Raw genomic sequence first — 12644 nt, 5'->3', positions numbered from 1 at the left:
TCTCGGTTCAGTGAAATGAGCTGTCCTTGAATTTTGTAGGTTTAAGGAGGAGACACTTTTGATCTATGCTTTATCAAAACATATAACTACTGCACACTTCCGTAACTCACTTCATACAGCATGTTTATAAGATTTTATTTGCATATTATTATATTTATTTTGATACTACTTCACTTTAGTAAGAACATCAGAAGTCAGTGTTTCTTCCTTTGTGCTTCTAGCAACTAATACCAATCTGGGACAGGTGTGGCTTTGATACCTGTTACCACATAGTGACCTATTGTGAGTTTTAAGACTATTTCTTTGGCATTTGTTCATTTCAGAATTATTTTTATGCTGGGTGTGTGTGTGTGTGCTGCATATATGAGTTCATATGTATTTTGTATTTTCATTTTATTTTCCGGGGCTTTGAGTTGTACAGATTTGCGTGTACAGATTTCAATGCAATCTCCATCAAAATACTCATGACATTCTTCACAGAACTAGAAACAAAATCCTAAAATTAATATGAAAGCACAAAAGACCTGAAATAATCAGGTAATGTAACCCTAAGTTAAAAGAACAATTCTGAAGGCATCACAATAACTGATTTCAAAAATACAATAAAGCCATTGGAACAAAAACAGCACAATGTTGAACTGTAGACCAATGGAATAGAATAAAGGACTGAGAAATAAGTCCATGTATTTTCATCCAACTGATTCTTGAGATTGGTCTTGTTCTTATATTGTTCTTTCAGTCTTGTATTTATTTCTGTCCTGATCTGCTTTATTTCTATTCCTATACTGATTTGGGGATAAGTATGTTCTTGTTTTTCTAAGACCTTGAGATACATTATTAGATTATTTATTTGAGATCTCTCAATTTTTTTTCATGTAGGCACTCATTGCTATAAACTCTCCTCTTAGTATTGCTTTCACTACATCCCACATGTTTGGGTATGTTGTGTTTCTATTTTCATTTGATTCAAGAAATTTTAAAATTTCCCCTCTGATTTCTTCAGTGACCCACTGTTTGTTCAATGGTGTGTTGTTAAATCTTCAGGTGCTAGTATAATTTCTTTATTCCCTTACTGTTTATTTCTAGTTTCATTCCATTGTGATAAGTTCATAAAATTATTTCCAATTTTTTGACTTTGTTAAGATTTGCTTTGTGGCCTAACACATTGTCTATTTTTTAAAAAGTCTATGTACTAATTAAACTAGTGTGTATTCTAAAGTTGTTGGATGAAATATTCTATACATTTCTGTTATGTCCACTTGGTCGACAGTGTAATTCAGCTCTGATATTTATTGTTTTTTATGCCTGGATTATCTATCTACTGGTTAGAGTGGGAAGTTTATGCCACCTACCTGCTATTTCTCCCTAAATGTTTAGCAGTGTTTGTTTTAGAAAATTGAGTGCTAAACATTCAGTGTATATACATTCATAATCACTATATCTTATTAATATATTATTTCATTCATCAATATAAAGTGACTTTCTTTGTTGCCTTTAGATGATTTTGTCTTAGTCTATTTTGTCAGCTATAAATGCAGCTACTCCTGCTTCCTTTCAGATTCCATTTACCTGGAACAATTTTTGCCATTCTTTCATTTCAATTTCTGTCTGCTTTTACAAGTCACGTGAATTCTTGTGGTTAGCACATTGCTGGGTGCTGTTTTTAAATCTATTTTTACAATCTATGTCTTTTAATTGGAGATGAAGTCTATTTAAAGTCAGAGTTACTATTTAAAGTATGTATTTTTGTCATTTTGTTGATTTTTTGAGTATTCTATGTTAACTTCTTTCCCTCTTTTTTATCTTAGAAATTTAATATTTTATTAATAATGTTTGGTTCTTTCCTAGTTGTCACTTACCTGTCTACTTGTGTGATTTATTCTTTCACATGCTCTTATAATTATGCTTATCTTTCTCTTCTGGGTGCAGGATTCTCTTAAGTATGTTCTGTAATGGTGGTACTTTGGACTTGAATTTTCTTAGTTTATGCTTTATTTCTTTTATTTTGAAGAATAAAATTGCTAGGTATAGTAATCTTGGCTGCCCATAATTTTCTTTTAGAACTTGAAATATATCATTCCATACCCTTCTGACCTTTAGTGTTTCTGCCAAGAAATCTGCTGTTTCCCTAATAAGCTTGCCTTCAAATGTGACTTGGGGTTTCATTCTGGCAGCTTTTAATATTCTTTCCTTTGACTACATTTTCAGTAATTTAAATATAATATGTCATGGAGAAGTTTTTTTCTGGTCATGTCTATTCAAGAATCTAAATGCTTCTATATTTGGATGTCCATGTCTTTTCCAAGATTTGGGAAATTTTATTTTATTTCATTGAATAAGTTTTCTATGCCCTCAGTACTCAATTCTCCCTCTGGTGTGCTGATTTTGTGAATGTTTGTTCTTTTAATGGTGTTACAGAGATCTCGTGTGTTCTCTTCATTCTTATTTTTTTCCTGATTTTTTTTTTATCTGATTTTAGCATTTTGTTAGACCTGTCTTGAAGCTATGTGCTTGATGTGGTCTGTCATTGAGGCTTCCAATTGAGTTTTTAATCTGACTTACTGAGCTTCTGTTTTGTTCTTTTTCAAAATCTGTCTCTATACTGAACTTCTTATTTATATCCTGCATTGTCTTCCTTAATTCATTCAACTGTTATTTGTATTCTTTTGGATTTTATTATGCTTTTTTAAATTATGCTTTTCAAAAACCATTGTTTTAAATTCTGCACCTAGCATTTTATTCACTTGATATCTTTGCGTTATGTTCCTATGGGATTATGAACTTTATAAAGTATCATATTGCTTTGTTTTTTTCATATTTCTCATGTTAATATGTTTGCATTTGCATATCTGTCCAGATGAATATCTCTTCAATTTTTATGTGTCTGACTTCTTTGTGACTTTCTCTTGACAATGTGACTTGGGATATTATCACTTTGGTGTGTAATGTTGAACTTATTCCCATTTGGACTTCATAGTCCTATTTCCCTGTGATGTTTTTGATTGGTGGGTTTTAACTCAGAGCGTATTATGTGGAACTCACTTTCTTCATACATCTCTCAAGAGTCAGGTCCCTCTGATAATTCAGATAGGTGTGGTGCAGACAGCAAAGTAGTAGGGGTACGCTCACTGTGGCAGCTGCTAAACTGAGAGTAGAAGGCCATCAGATGATGGAGGTTTGCAGGAGTACTGTTGATATTGACTGGCTTACTTGAAAGTGATTTGGATACTGGTGGTTCTAATTGTGGTGAAAGACCTGAAATTTTTTTCTCTGTTTAGACACTGATGCAGTTTCCAATGTTTCTTGGGGACAGACAGGGGCTAGGATCATGATTCTCTCTCTGTGGCACTCACATCCAGCCATCTCAGATATTTGCAGTCTGAGAGGGGTTGGAGTGACTTGTGAACCTCATAAGTTCAGTGTCTTCAACAATTATTATTATTATTATTTTTTTTAATTCTGTTGCTGTTGCATTGACTGGGAATGGGACAAAAAAATCATCCCTGGCTGTGCCCATTTGGTGATGGGTCATCAGCAGGTGGCTTTTTACCTCCCCTATTTTTTTTTTTTTTTTTGCGGTGCTGGCGATTGAACCCAGGACTTTGTGCTTGAGAGGCCAGCACTCTACCCACTGAATTAGATCCCCAGCCCTCCCCTCTTTTTTAAGTTAAAGTATCTGCTAAGTTTTGAGCAGGACTGGATCATGGGTAGAACGAGGGGCAAATTCTCTCAGGCTTTGAGTGTACTTTAGTGGCAGAACACTTGCTCATATTTTGTGAAGTCCAATCCTGAGCCCAGAACCTCACTATTATTTTGTTTTTATGTTGTGGGAAAGCATATGGGTACTGGGTACCTTTTGCCATCTTGAATCTCTACTTAAACTGTATTGTCAACTTTTTTATATCTGTCTTAGAGATATACCTAATTATTAATTATTCCTTAATAATTACAGATAGACCTAATTCTAACAACATGATTTGTGAAAGAATAATGAAGATTTTGATGATGTTGACAGAAATTTTTTCATGATTTGTGGGAATGTGTTGTTAGCAAAATTAATGCCAGAATTCTTTGTATACTGCCTTCACTTTTCTTCAGTGAGAGATAAAATGGACTTAAGTCAATAAATTTAGAGGATTTATTAATCACAATATTTATACTGCAGAACATATACATAATAATATTTGACATTAAATGAAATTGGAATAAAATGTATCTTTTCTGAAATATTTTATTGTATGTGAAGTTAGACAATATAAATTCAATCAATAAAAATATTAAATGCCAATTTGCTATATGTTAGACACTAAGCAAAACATTGCTGTGATAAAATAGATGAGTAAAACATGAACTCAGTTATTGGCATTGCAAGTTTAAAATGCCTATTAAATATCCAAGTGGAGATGTAAGATGTTAATTAGATGAACAAGCCCAGATGTTTCATGAGAGGTCCAGTCTGAGGACATAAATTTGAGTGTGATTTATAGATGACATTTAAAACTTTGAAACTTGTTGAGTTTACCAAGGACAGAGTTGAGATTGCAAATAAAAAAAAATATCTATGTCTGGGCTCTGCAGTATTACATGGTTGTCAGTAAAGATTCCTTTGTGGTTTAAGAGAGGAGACTTCTGGCTAATGCACATAAGAGGTGTCAGGGAAGTGCTAATTAAATTTGAAAGCACAAATTTCCTTAATTTCTTTAAAATACTTTACAAAAATGTAAAATATGAAACCTAATTTTCAAAGTTTATTTTTATTTAATTTTTTAAAAATTAACAAATTACATTGTATGTTTTCCTAATTTTGATCTACATTTAGTGAGTTAGTTCCTTTTCAACAATAGTCATCAGGAAAACACATTTTAGGGGCAATCAGCATTTGAAAAGACTAATCTGGGAAAGTGCTTCAGCTATCTGAATATCCCATCAATTCCCACAAAGTGAACCCTTTGACTAATAGAGAACCGAGGTGATATTTCTGCAGTGAAATGAATAGTGTCAAAGTATAAGGACTCACTAGAATGAGTGAATGAGATAAAGTAATTGAATGAATGAAACAGCAAATGCCCTTCAGAAATGTACCATAAGCTTAAGATTTCCATCTGAGTTGTGTTCTTAGATGCACTGAGTATTTTGTCATCTGCCACTCTACTAGTAGTTTAGTTGAATCTTGCTGTTAGAGTTATTGTTGAAACTTCTGGAATAAAATTTCACACGAGATATGTTTTAGAGCACTGTAAAGCACCAAGAGCTGGGACTTCATCCAGTTTCTGAATAGGTTGTATAATATTTTGTTTATTCATAAGAAATAATTGAGAAGTGGCAGAATGTGGTCAAATACTGTCTTTCATCCTAACATGTGACCTGGGAATAAGCTGTGTGTGTATGTGTAGGGGAGGTGTGCTCAAATACCATAACTATCAGAGACTAGTTATGGTAGTCTAGTAACTATTAAAAGAAATTAATAATTATCAGGATGCTATGTAATTTCTTTTGGTTAATGTGTGATATTACATTTCTTGGATATCTAATGTGATAGAGTAATTTAAAGGGTAAAGGGATATGAAACACTCAAAATATCTGTATTGTATCATTGGGAAAATATAACTGAAAACAATTTCTTTCCAACCCTGAAGTCCCTTTCACAAAGTTATCAGAGAAAGAAAATACTTTGTTTTTAAATATATACATGTAATTTGCCTTCTTTTAAACTGCATTATTGAGGCATACACAAACACTATTTATTGAATATGTTGTAGTCCAAAATGTGGTGCATATCACAGGAAATTGGCTGAGAATGCAGAAAAAGAAATCTAATTTTTATAGTCAAACAGATGCAACCCATTACATAGTCTTCTCAAGAGAAACAGTAACTAGTCTTCCAGTAAGAGAATCTCATAGCACCATTTGTCAGGTATAGTTCATCCTAACTTTACCAGCAGCTGGAGTTTTCCTCTGTTATCTAACTGGCTATATTGAGAGGGAAAGCAAACTTAAATCTTTATGAAAGGAGGCAGTTGTGCAATTTGGAGTGGGCTGCCTCCTAAAGGTGGGCTCTTTTACAAAAACAGACAGGGGCGCTTATCTCCCTTGATGTTTACAGTTCAAAGAGATGGCTCTCAGGCCCTTGGGAAAGACATTGCTAAATCATGAAACTGACAAAAGGTCTATTTTGTCCTCAAGAGGATTTATATACATGTCAAAGAGAGGAGAAAATACCTAAAATTTCAAGTTATGTAAAACAAATGTTGAAAAGGGAGGGCAGGACTTTCTTTCCTTATTTTCGATAGAGAAAATTGAGCCTCTTTTTAAAAATTGTATTTGTCCTTCAAAAAGCAAGAAGTAGAACTTTATTTGAAGGGCCGTTCAGTGCCACTTATTTGAGAATAGAGCAGTTTGGTTATAGGAGGAGAGGAAGTTGTGGAATACTATGAGGAGAAGATGAATGCAAGGAGTTGAAGAATGATTGGGATTTTAGAAATGTGTAAATTAGAACAAAGGTCTTTCAGGGGTAATCCAAATAGCCAGCCTTGCTTTCCTTCTGAGAGAACTGATGAAACTGGGTTGGGGGTGGCTCAGGTTCCGGAGGTATTAGGAAGTTAAGCTGCAGCAGCCTAGAGAGAATCTGAGAGAAACATAAGGAGCTGAGTTAGGCATGAAGTTACACCAGGGTAGGGTAAGGGTGGGTGCATGAATAAGAGATAAGAACTTACAGATGTTCTTTAGGTATGTTAATCATACAGAGACCAGGTCTGTTTGAATATGCTGGGACAGGAGAGGTAAAAGTAAGCATGTAATCCGAATATAGCCAGTGTATTCTACTGAGGCAACAAAGTGAGTTTAGTTTGAAAGGAACATTATGTAGGGCTTATGAGAGAATTTTGTTTGCCCTGTTTAATTTCAAAAATATCTTTTAGATGACTTGCACATAATACTTTAGAGATAATCAAAGGCACCATAGAAAATATAAATGGAATTTTTGAAAAAATGACCAGTAAAAATAGAACACAGATGTCTGGAGTACAGGACAAACTGTTGTTGATATAATTCAGCCACAGGTTTGGCTGAGCTATGTAGCAGCCATAATAATAATTTAAAAAAGGAATTGTTCTTCTATTAAAAGCAAAAGAAACTTCACCAGAGGAAGTAATATTTTAACACAAGCTTCAACAGAAATCTTTTATTTGCAGCTTCATATAAGAAGGCTAAATAATGTCCTCAACAACATCTAGACAGCTAAAACAGCGAGGAGCAATCCAGCAAATACTTTTGATTGGCAGAGGTGTGTATAAATTGAAGAGATTGGAAAGACAGATTATGGTTGGGTCGCAGAGGCTATTTTTCACAGGTTGAGCAAAATGTTTAAATTTCGTTCAACTGGCAACAGGAAGATATAAAAAGCTGTTGAGAGGAGTGAATGATATGACGTCATATCTAGAAAGATGGATAAGGCAGTTGTGTGTGAGATGGATTAGAAAGAGGAGTCCTCCAAAAGCAAGGGTCTATTTGCGGACTTTGCTATAGTCTGGATGTGAGATAATAATGGTCTGTGAGAACATATTGATGTTAAGAATGGGAACTAATGGATTCAGAGATCTAAGTGATACTATTAAGGAGGAATCTATAGGACTTCACTACCCATTCAATATGGATAGAAAATTATTTGTCAAATAAACATTTTCTTAAACAAGGTTAATAGTAATCATTTGCATTATTTTGGGATAGAACACATAGGAGAAGGGACAGATTTTGTGGAGGAGGTAACATTAGATTTGGTCATAACGGAGGAATCAGTTGGTGATATGAAGGTAGAGATGTTCAGATACAGAATGAAAGTTCAGGAATAGGAGGCTGAAAATAAGCTGGGCATGTAGTTACCTATGTAGACTTGACAGTGGGAGACTATACATGCTGCTAAGTTCTAGGGAAAACTTAAGGACTATCAAGTCAGAAAGATCAGAGCCTAAATAATATCTGGAAAATACATTTTTTTCTTACAAGTCTTTAATTAGAGCTTGTTTTTGTTATGATTAACATATAGCATGATTATGAACTAATATTGAAAATAGAAGTGTACATTGTTTTATGGAACATTGTTTATCATACAGAAGTACAGAATTTTAGCCTTTTCCTAGGAGAACACTCTGACCTCCCAAAGTGTTGGTTTTGGAACATTGAAACAGAAACATTCTTGAGTGCTGTCACAGGAGCTGATATTTAATGGTGTTACCAAGAAATATTATGACAAAAAGATATCTGTCCAATTCTGAATCCATTTTTTGTTCATGTCCCATACTGCAAGAGATCCGTTCAGATAAAGGGAAAGGTGGAATACATACCATTCCAATCATTTGATTTTGTCAAAGAGAATCAGTTGTTGCAGAATATGTGCAAATCACTATCAGGTTGGATAGAACTCATCAGAATACATACAACTGAAGGTTTGTGAGTAATGACAACAGGCACACACAAAAAAAGAGTATATAGGTGGGAATAACTTAGTTGCAAATGTCAAGACTTACTGAACCAAATTGCCTTATTGCTTATCCAAAGCAGAGGTCACATGGAATCCAGAAAATCTTTCCTATGTGAAATGAAGTCTCAGTCACTCATCTTTTATTTTGCCATTACTATTACCCATCTTCTATATTGCCATTCCTAGTATTAAGGCCTTTATCTGAGATATGCTTTTCATTTCTTGGTCTGGATTTTTGGCTTTGATATTCCTTCAGACTGACTCTGTTATCATTCTGATTTTTTATTTTGCATGATCTTTTGGTCTCATTTATCTGGTGCCTATCTACTTTGGACTCCCAGATACTTATTAATGGACGGATTCCTGGGTCCTCTACTTAGTTCACTCATCACTAAAAGTTTTCTGCAAATCATAGCAAGGGAATTGAAATCTTCTTATCATTAGGACCTGACAGACTTTGGACCATAGAGGAAAGTTAGGGGAGAGAAACTGAAGATGAACAAGGGTGGAGAGAAGGAGGCTGTGTATGTGTGTATTTGATATAAGACACTCTGGCCCATTTGTTTTATTAAATCTGGGCCAGGCTGCAACTCCTTGCTGAGCTCTTAAAATCTGAATCCTCAAGTGAAAAACCAAGTGATAGTAGTAACTGTTTGGCTATTTCTAACTTGTTACAAGGAGGTATCTGGCTGCATGAAGGGTGATTACACCTCTTTTGATGTTATCTGAAGCCAGAGATTGATGGCCTATGTTAAACTGTACCTTAACTTGAGAACATTGGGCAGTGTTCAAGTTATAGGCCAACGTTACTACTAGAACTCTCCATATCTTGAATAGTTTTAAAGATATGCTATAGGAATATTCAATAATATACACACATTTCTCATGATATAATTTTTCCATTATTCTTAAAAAACAAAAATCTTTTTCATTTTCAAAAAACTGGAGGTCGAAACCACCCTATGTCTAACAGCATATCAATAACTGACTTAGTAGACATGGTTTGATGATTCTATTAGACACTGGCATTCCCAGAGTAGATACAATGAGAGAAGCTGGAGCTCTCATAAAACTCTCTGAAGTTGGCTATTTTCCTGATGGTGCTAGATTGTTCTGTCTATGCTAAAGTTCTACTAATCTGTCTGTTATTTTTGTACTTTTCATCTTTACTTTTATTGTCTTTGCTAGGAATTCAATATTGGAGTGAATTACATTTGTCCCAGAAAACAAAAAAACAACAAAAAAAAAAAAACACAGCAGATACTTCATATTTTTTAGCAGAGAATTTTTTTTTTTTTTTTTTTTTCCAGTACTGGGGATTGAACTCAGGGCCTTGTGCAACAGAGAAAATTTAATCCTCATATGTATCTCTGAGGGTGATGTTAGCATTTGCCTCATTTTGTAGATGAAGAAATCAAAGGTAAATGGATGCCCTTTCCTTTCAGTCACTTACCTAGGAAGTGGTAGAGATGGCATTCAAGTCTTGATCTGACTTCATCATATTGCCTACTAACAAGTATATTATTTTTCTTCTTCAAGTCTTGCATCTTATTTCAAATAAAACATTTGTTAGTAATTTTCCCTATAATGCATTTGGTAAACACAGCATATCTTTGCTTGGCACTTAATCTTTGTTGTCATCAGATCTTGTTTCTGTCTGGCCCCATTTTTCCTAAACTTTGAGTTTTTCATTTTGTCTGTTTGGTTGCAATTTCCAGTTGTTCAGCAATGTTAGAGGATATCAGTACATAAACAATCCTGACATCAAGTATACTTGTATTTATTATAATGATATGAAAAAAAATTTCATTATTTCTTGTTTATTTTAGCATTTTCCACCTGGGTAAGACAGTGGTGAAGAATTTCTTAAGAGTGCCAGAAAAACAATGAGGCTGTGTTTGTATGAATAAAATGCCAAAGCAATTAGCTAAAAAGCAGAAATGTCAATCATGCCTTTCTTCTTTCCCTCAAACCAGGTCCCCAAAGTAGTTGGAATAACTTTTTCAATTAATCTGTTTGTTGATTTTTCTTTGTACAAGCAGTTCAATAGTCAAATAATATTTTTCATTTTCATATCTCTTATTAATTAAAAAAGGATTCTTTCTTTTTTGAAGCCAATACCTAGCTTGTTGGAAACTTCATTCTTTTATTTTTCTAATTCATAATTACCATGAGAAACAAGGCTATTGCATGCAAATTACATTTTATCCCCTTGAGTCTTAACAAGCGCATAAGTATTTTACATCTAAGGAAAAATTCAGACTCTATAGAGAGCCACAAAGATTTTGTCTCATGTATTTAGGCAATGCTCTATACATTAAAATCATTTTCTAATTAGGATTTTGGAAAGCTATAGAATTGTTTTTCTTTTAATTATCATTACAATAAATATCATTGATTCTATTACTATAGAATATGTGATTTTGCTTTTGTTTTGGTCAAAAAAGATAGTTTTGTGGCAAGGACATTGCTAAACATTGGTGCAAATCTAATGTTGGAGATAACACTTAACAATGAATAATGCATTGAATATTCCATCAAAATTTAAAAAAAAAATTACTGGTGTGTGTGTTTTGTTTTGAAATGGGAAAGTTTTTAGTCAAAGCATAGAAAAGAGTGATTAATCAGATACTCCTGTTTTCTTTGAGCCTTTTGTTTGTCTGTCAATGACTCACAAGCAAAATGGTGCAGAACACACTTGCTTCATCAATAATCATGCACCTGAGATACAGTTTTACAAATTACCCCTACATTTGACAAAGCGGGAGTATTATTAAAAAAGTATCCGAATTTTGAAGATTTTAGCTATCTTTATAAGAGTAATTTAAATGTGTAAGACTAAATTACAATTGTGTTATAATATGACTGCGGAGTGGTTTATTACATATTGACTTTGACAATTATGACAAATGTTCCATCCAACTAAAGTAGCTTGATTCAAGTCAGAAATAATTGACCTAATCTCATGAGTGAAACAAAATTGTATTGCAATTATGAGTAAAATATGTAAATGTGTACTACAATTCCATACATTTTTCAGTGAGCAAGAACCATTTGAACCATTATTTCATTTCTAAGAATATCATATTTTATTTGATCATTGCCTTTGGTTCATGTTGCCGTGCATTACAAAATCTACAATGAATTTAAAGTGTAAAGATGAATTGAGACCATTAAAAATTGATTAGGAACAAGTTAGAAGGAACTGCAAAATGCTTCCACAGCATGGTAAATATACATAATTAATCTGATGCCACTTTCTGTGGGTATTGAGAGTTGAAAAAACAGTAAACATTTGGTCAAGAAAGAGATATTGGCTATTAATTTCCTATTCCATTTGTTGTGATATACTACAATTCCTTGAATGATTATACAGACCTGCTATACGAAGATGAAAATCCAAGTAGTCCTTGCATGGTGGACATTGATTGTGTATGGTCACTCATCCATCATCTTTGAACATTCTCTTAACTTTTTGCTACTTTCTCAAACAAGTTTTCCTACTGAAAATGCACATCCTTATTTATCCTTGCTTCCAAGGGTGTGGATAGATGATCAGTTTTCTGTATATCAAGCATGAACTCAGCAATCAGCACCATTCAGAGGTGAGTGCCCATGAGATTTGTTCTGATGTGTGATGTAGAGTTCCGATGTGTGATGTGTACAGTTCTCTGGGTGGCAGTGGAAGGTGTTTTGGAGTTCAATCTCATCTGTGGGGATTGCTCAGTGACTGAGATAGTGATGTTTTGTGTAAAGATGTCCTGCATATGTGTGTGGGCACTATTTCAGTAAATATAATTTCAGAGCTGTGTTCATTAAGGCTCTCAGAGATTCTATGAACTACCTAATGTAAAAAATGGCCAGATTTTTAAAAATTTTACAATTAGGAATATAATAGATATATGCTTCTCTTAGCCTTCTGCATAGTCAACAGACATTTCTTCTAGAAGTTAATGAATTTCAAATTTTGCTTAGATTATAGCATATCTTAGGTTAGGATTTAAAGCATTAGTCTCTGAGATGAAGGTTAGTATGCAGGAAGGAAATGTATTAGATGTGATTCTGGAGATTAACAGCTGTGTAAGAAAAGGGAAGAAGATGAATTGAGCAGAGGGAGATCTGGACAGTAACGCAGTTTCAGAGAAGACCCCAGTGAGCTCCATGGAAA

The sequence above is a fragment of the Sciurus vulgaris genome (assembly GCF_902686455.1).
Source record: "Sciurus vulgaris genome assembly, chromosome: 3".
In the NCBI taxonomy this organism is placed as follows: domain Eukaryota; kingdom Metazoa; phylum Chordata; class Mammalia; order Rodentia; family Sciuridae; genus Sciurus; species Sciurus vulgaris.
The sequence above is the reverse complement of the archived record's forward strand: the minus strand, read 5'-3'. Positions refer to the sequence as shown.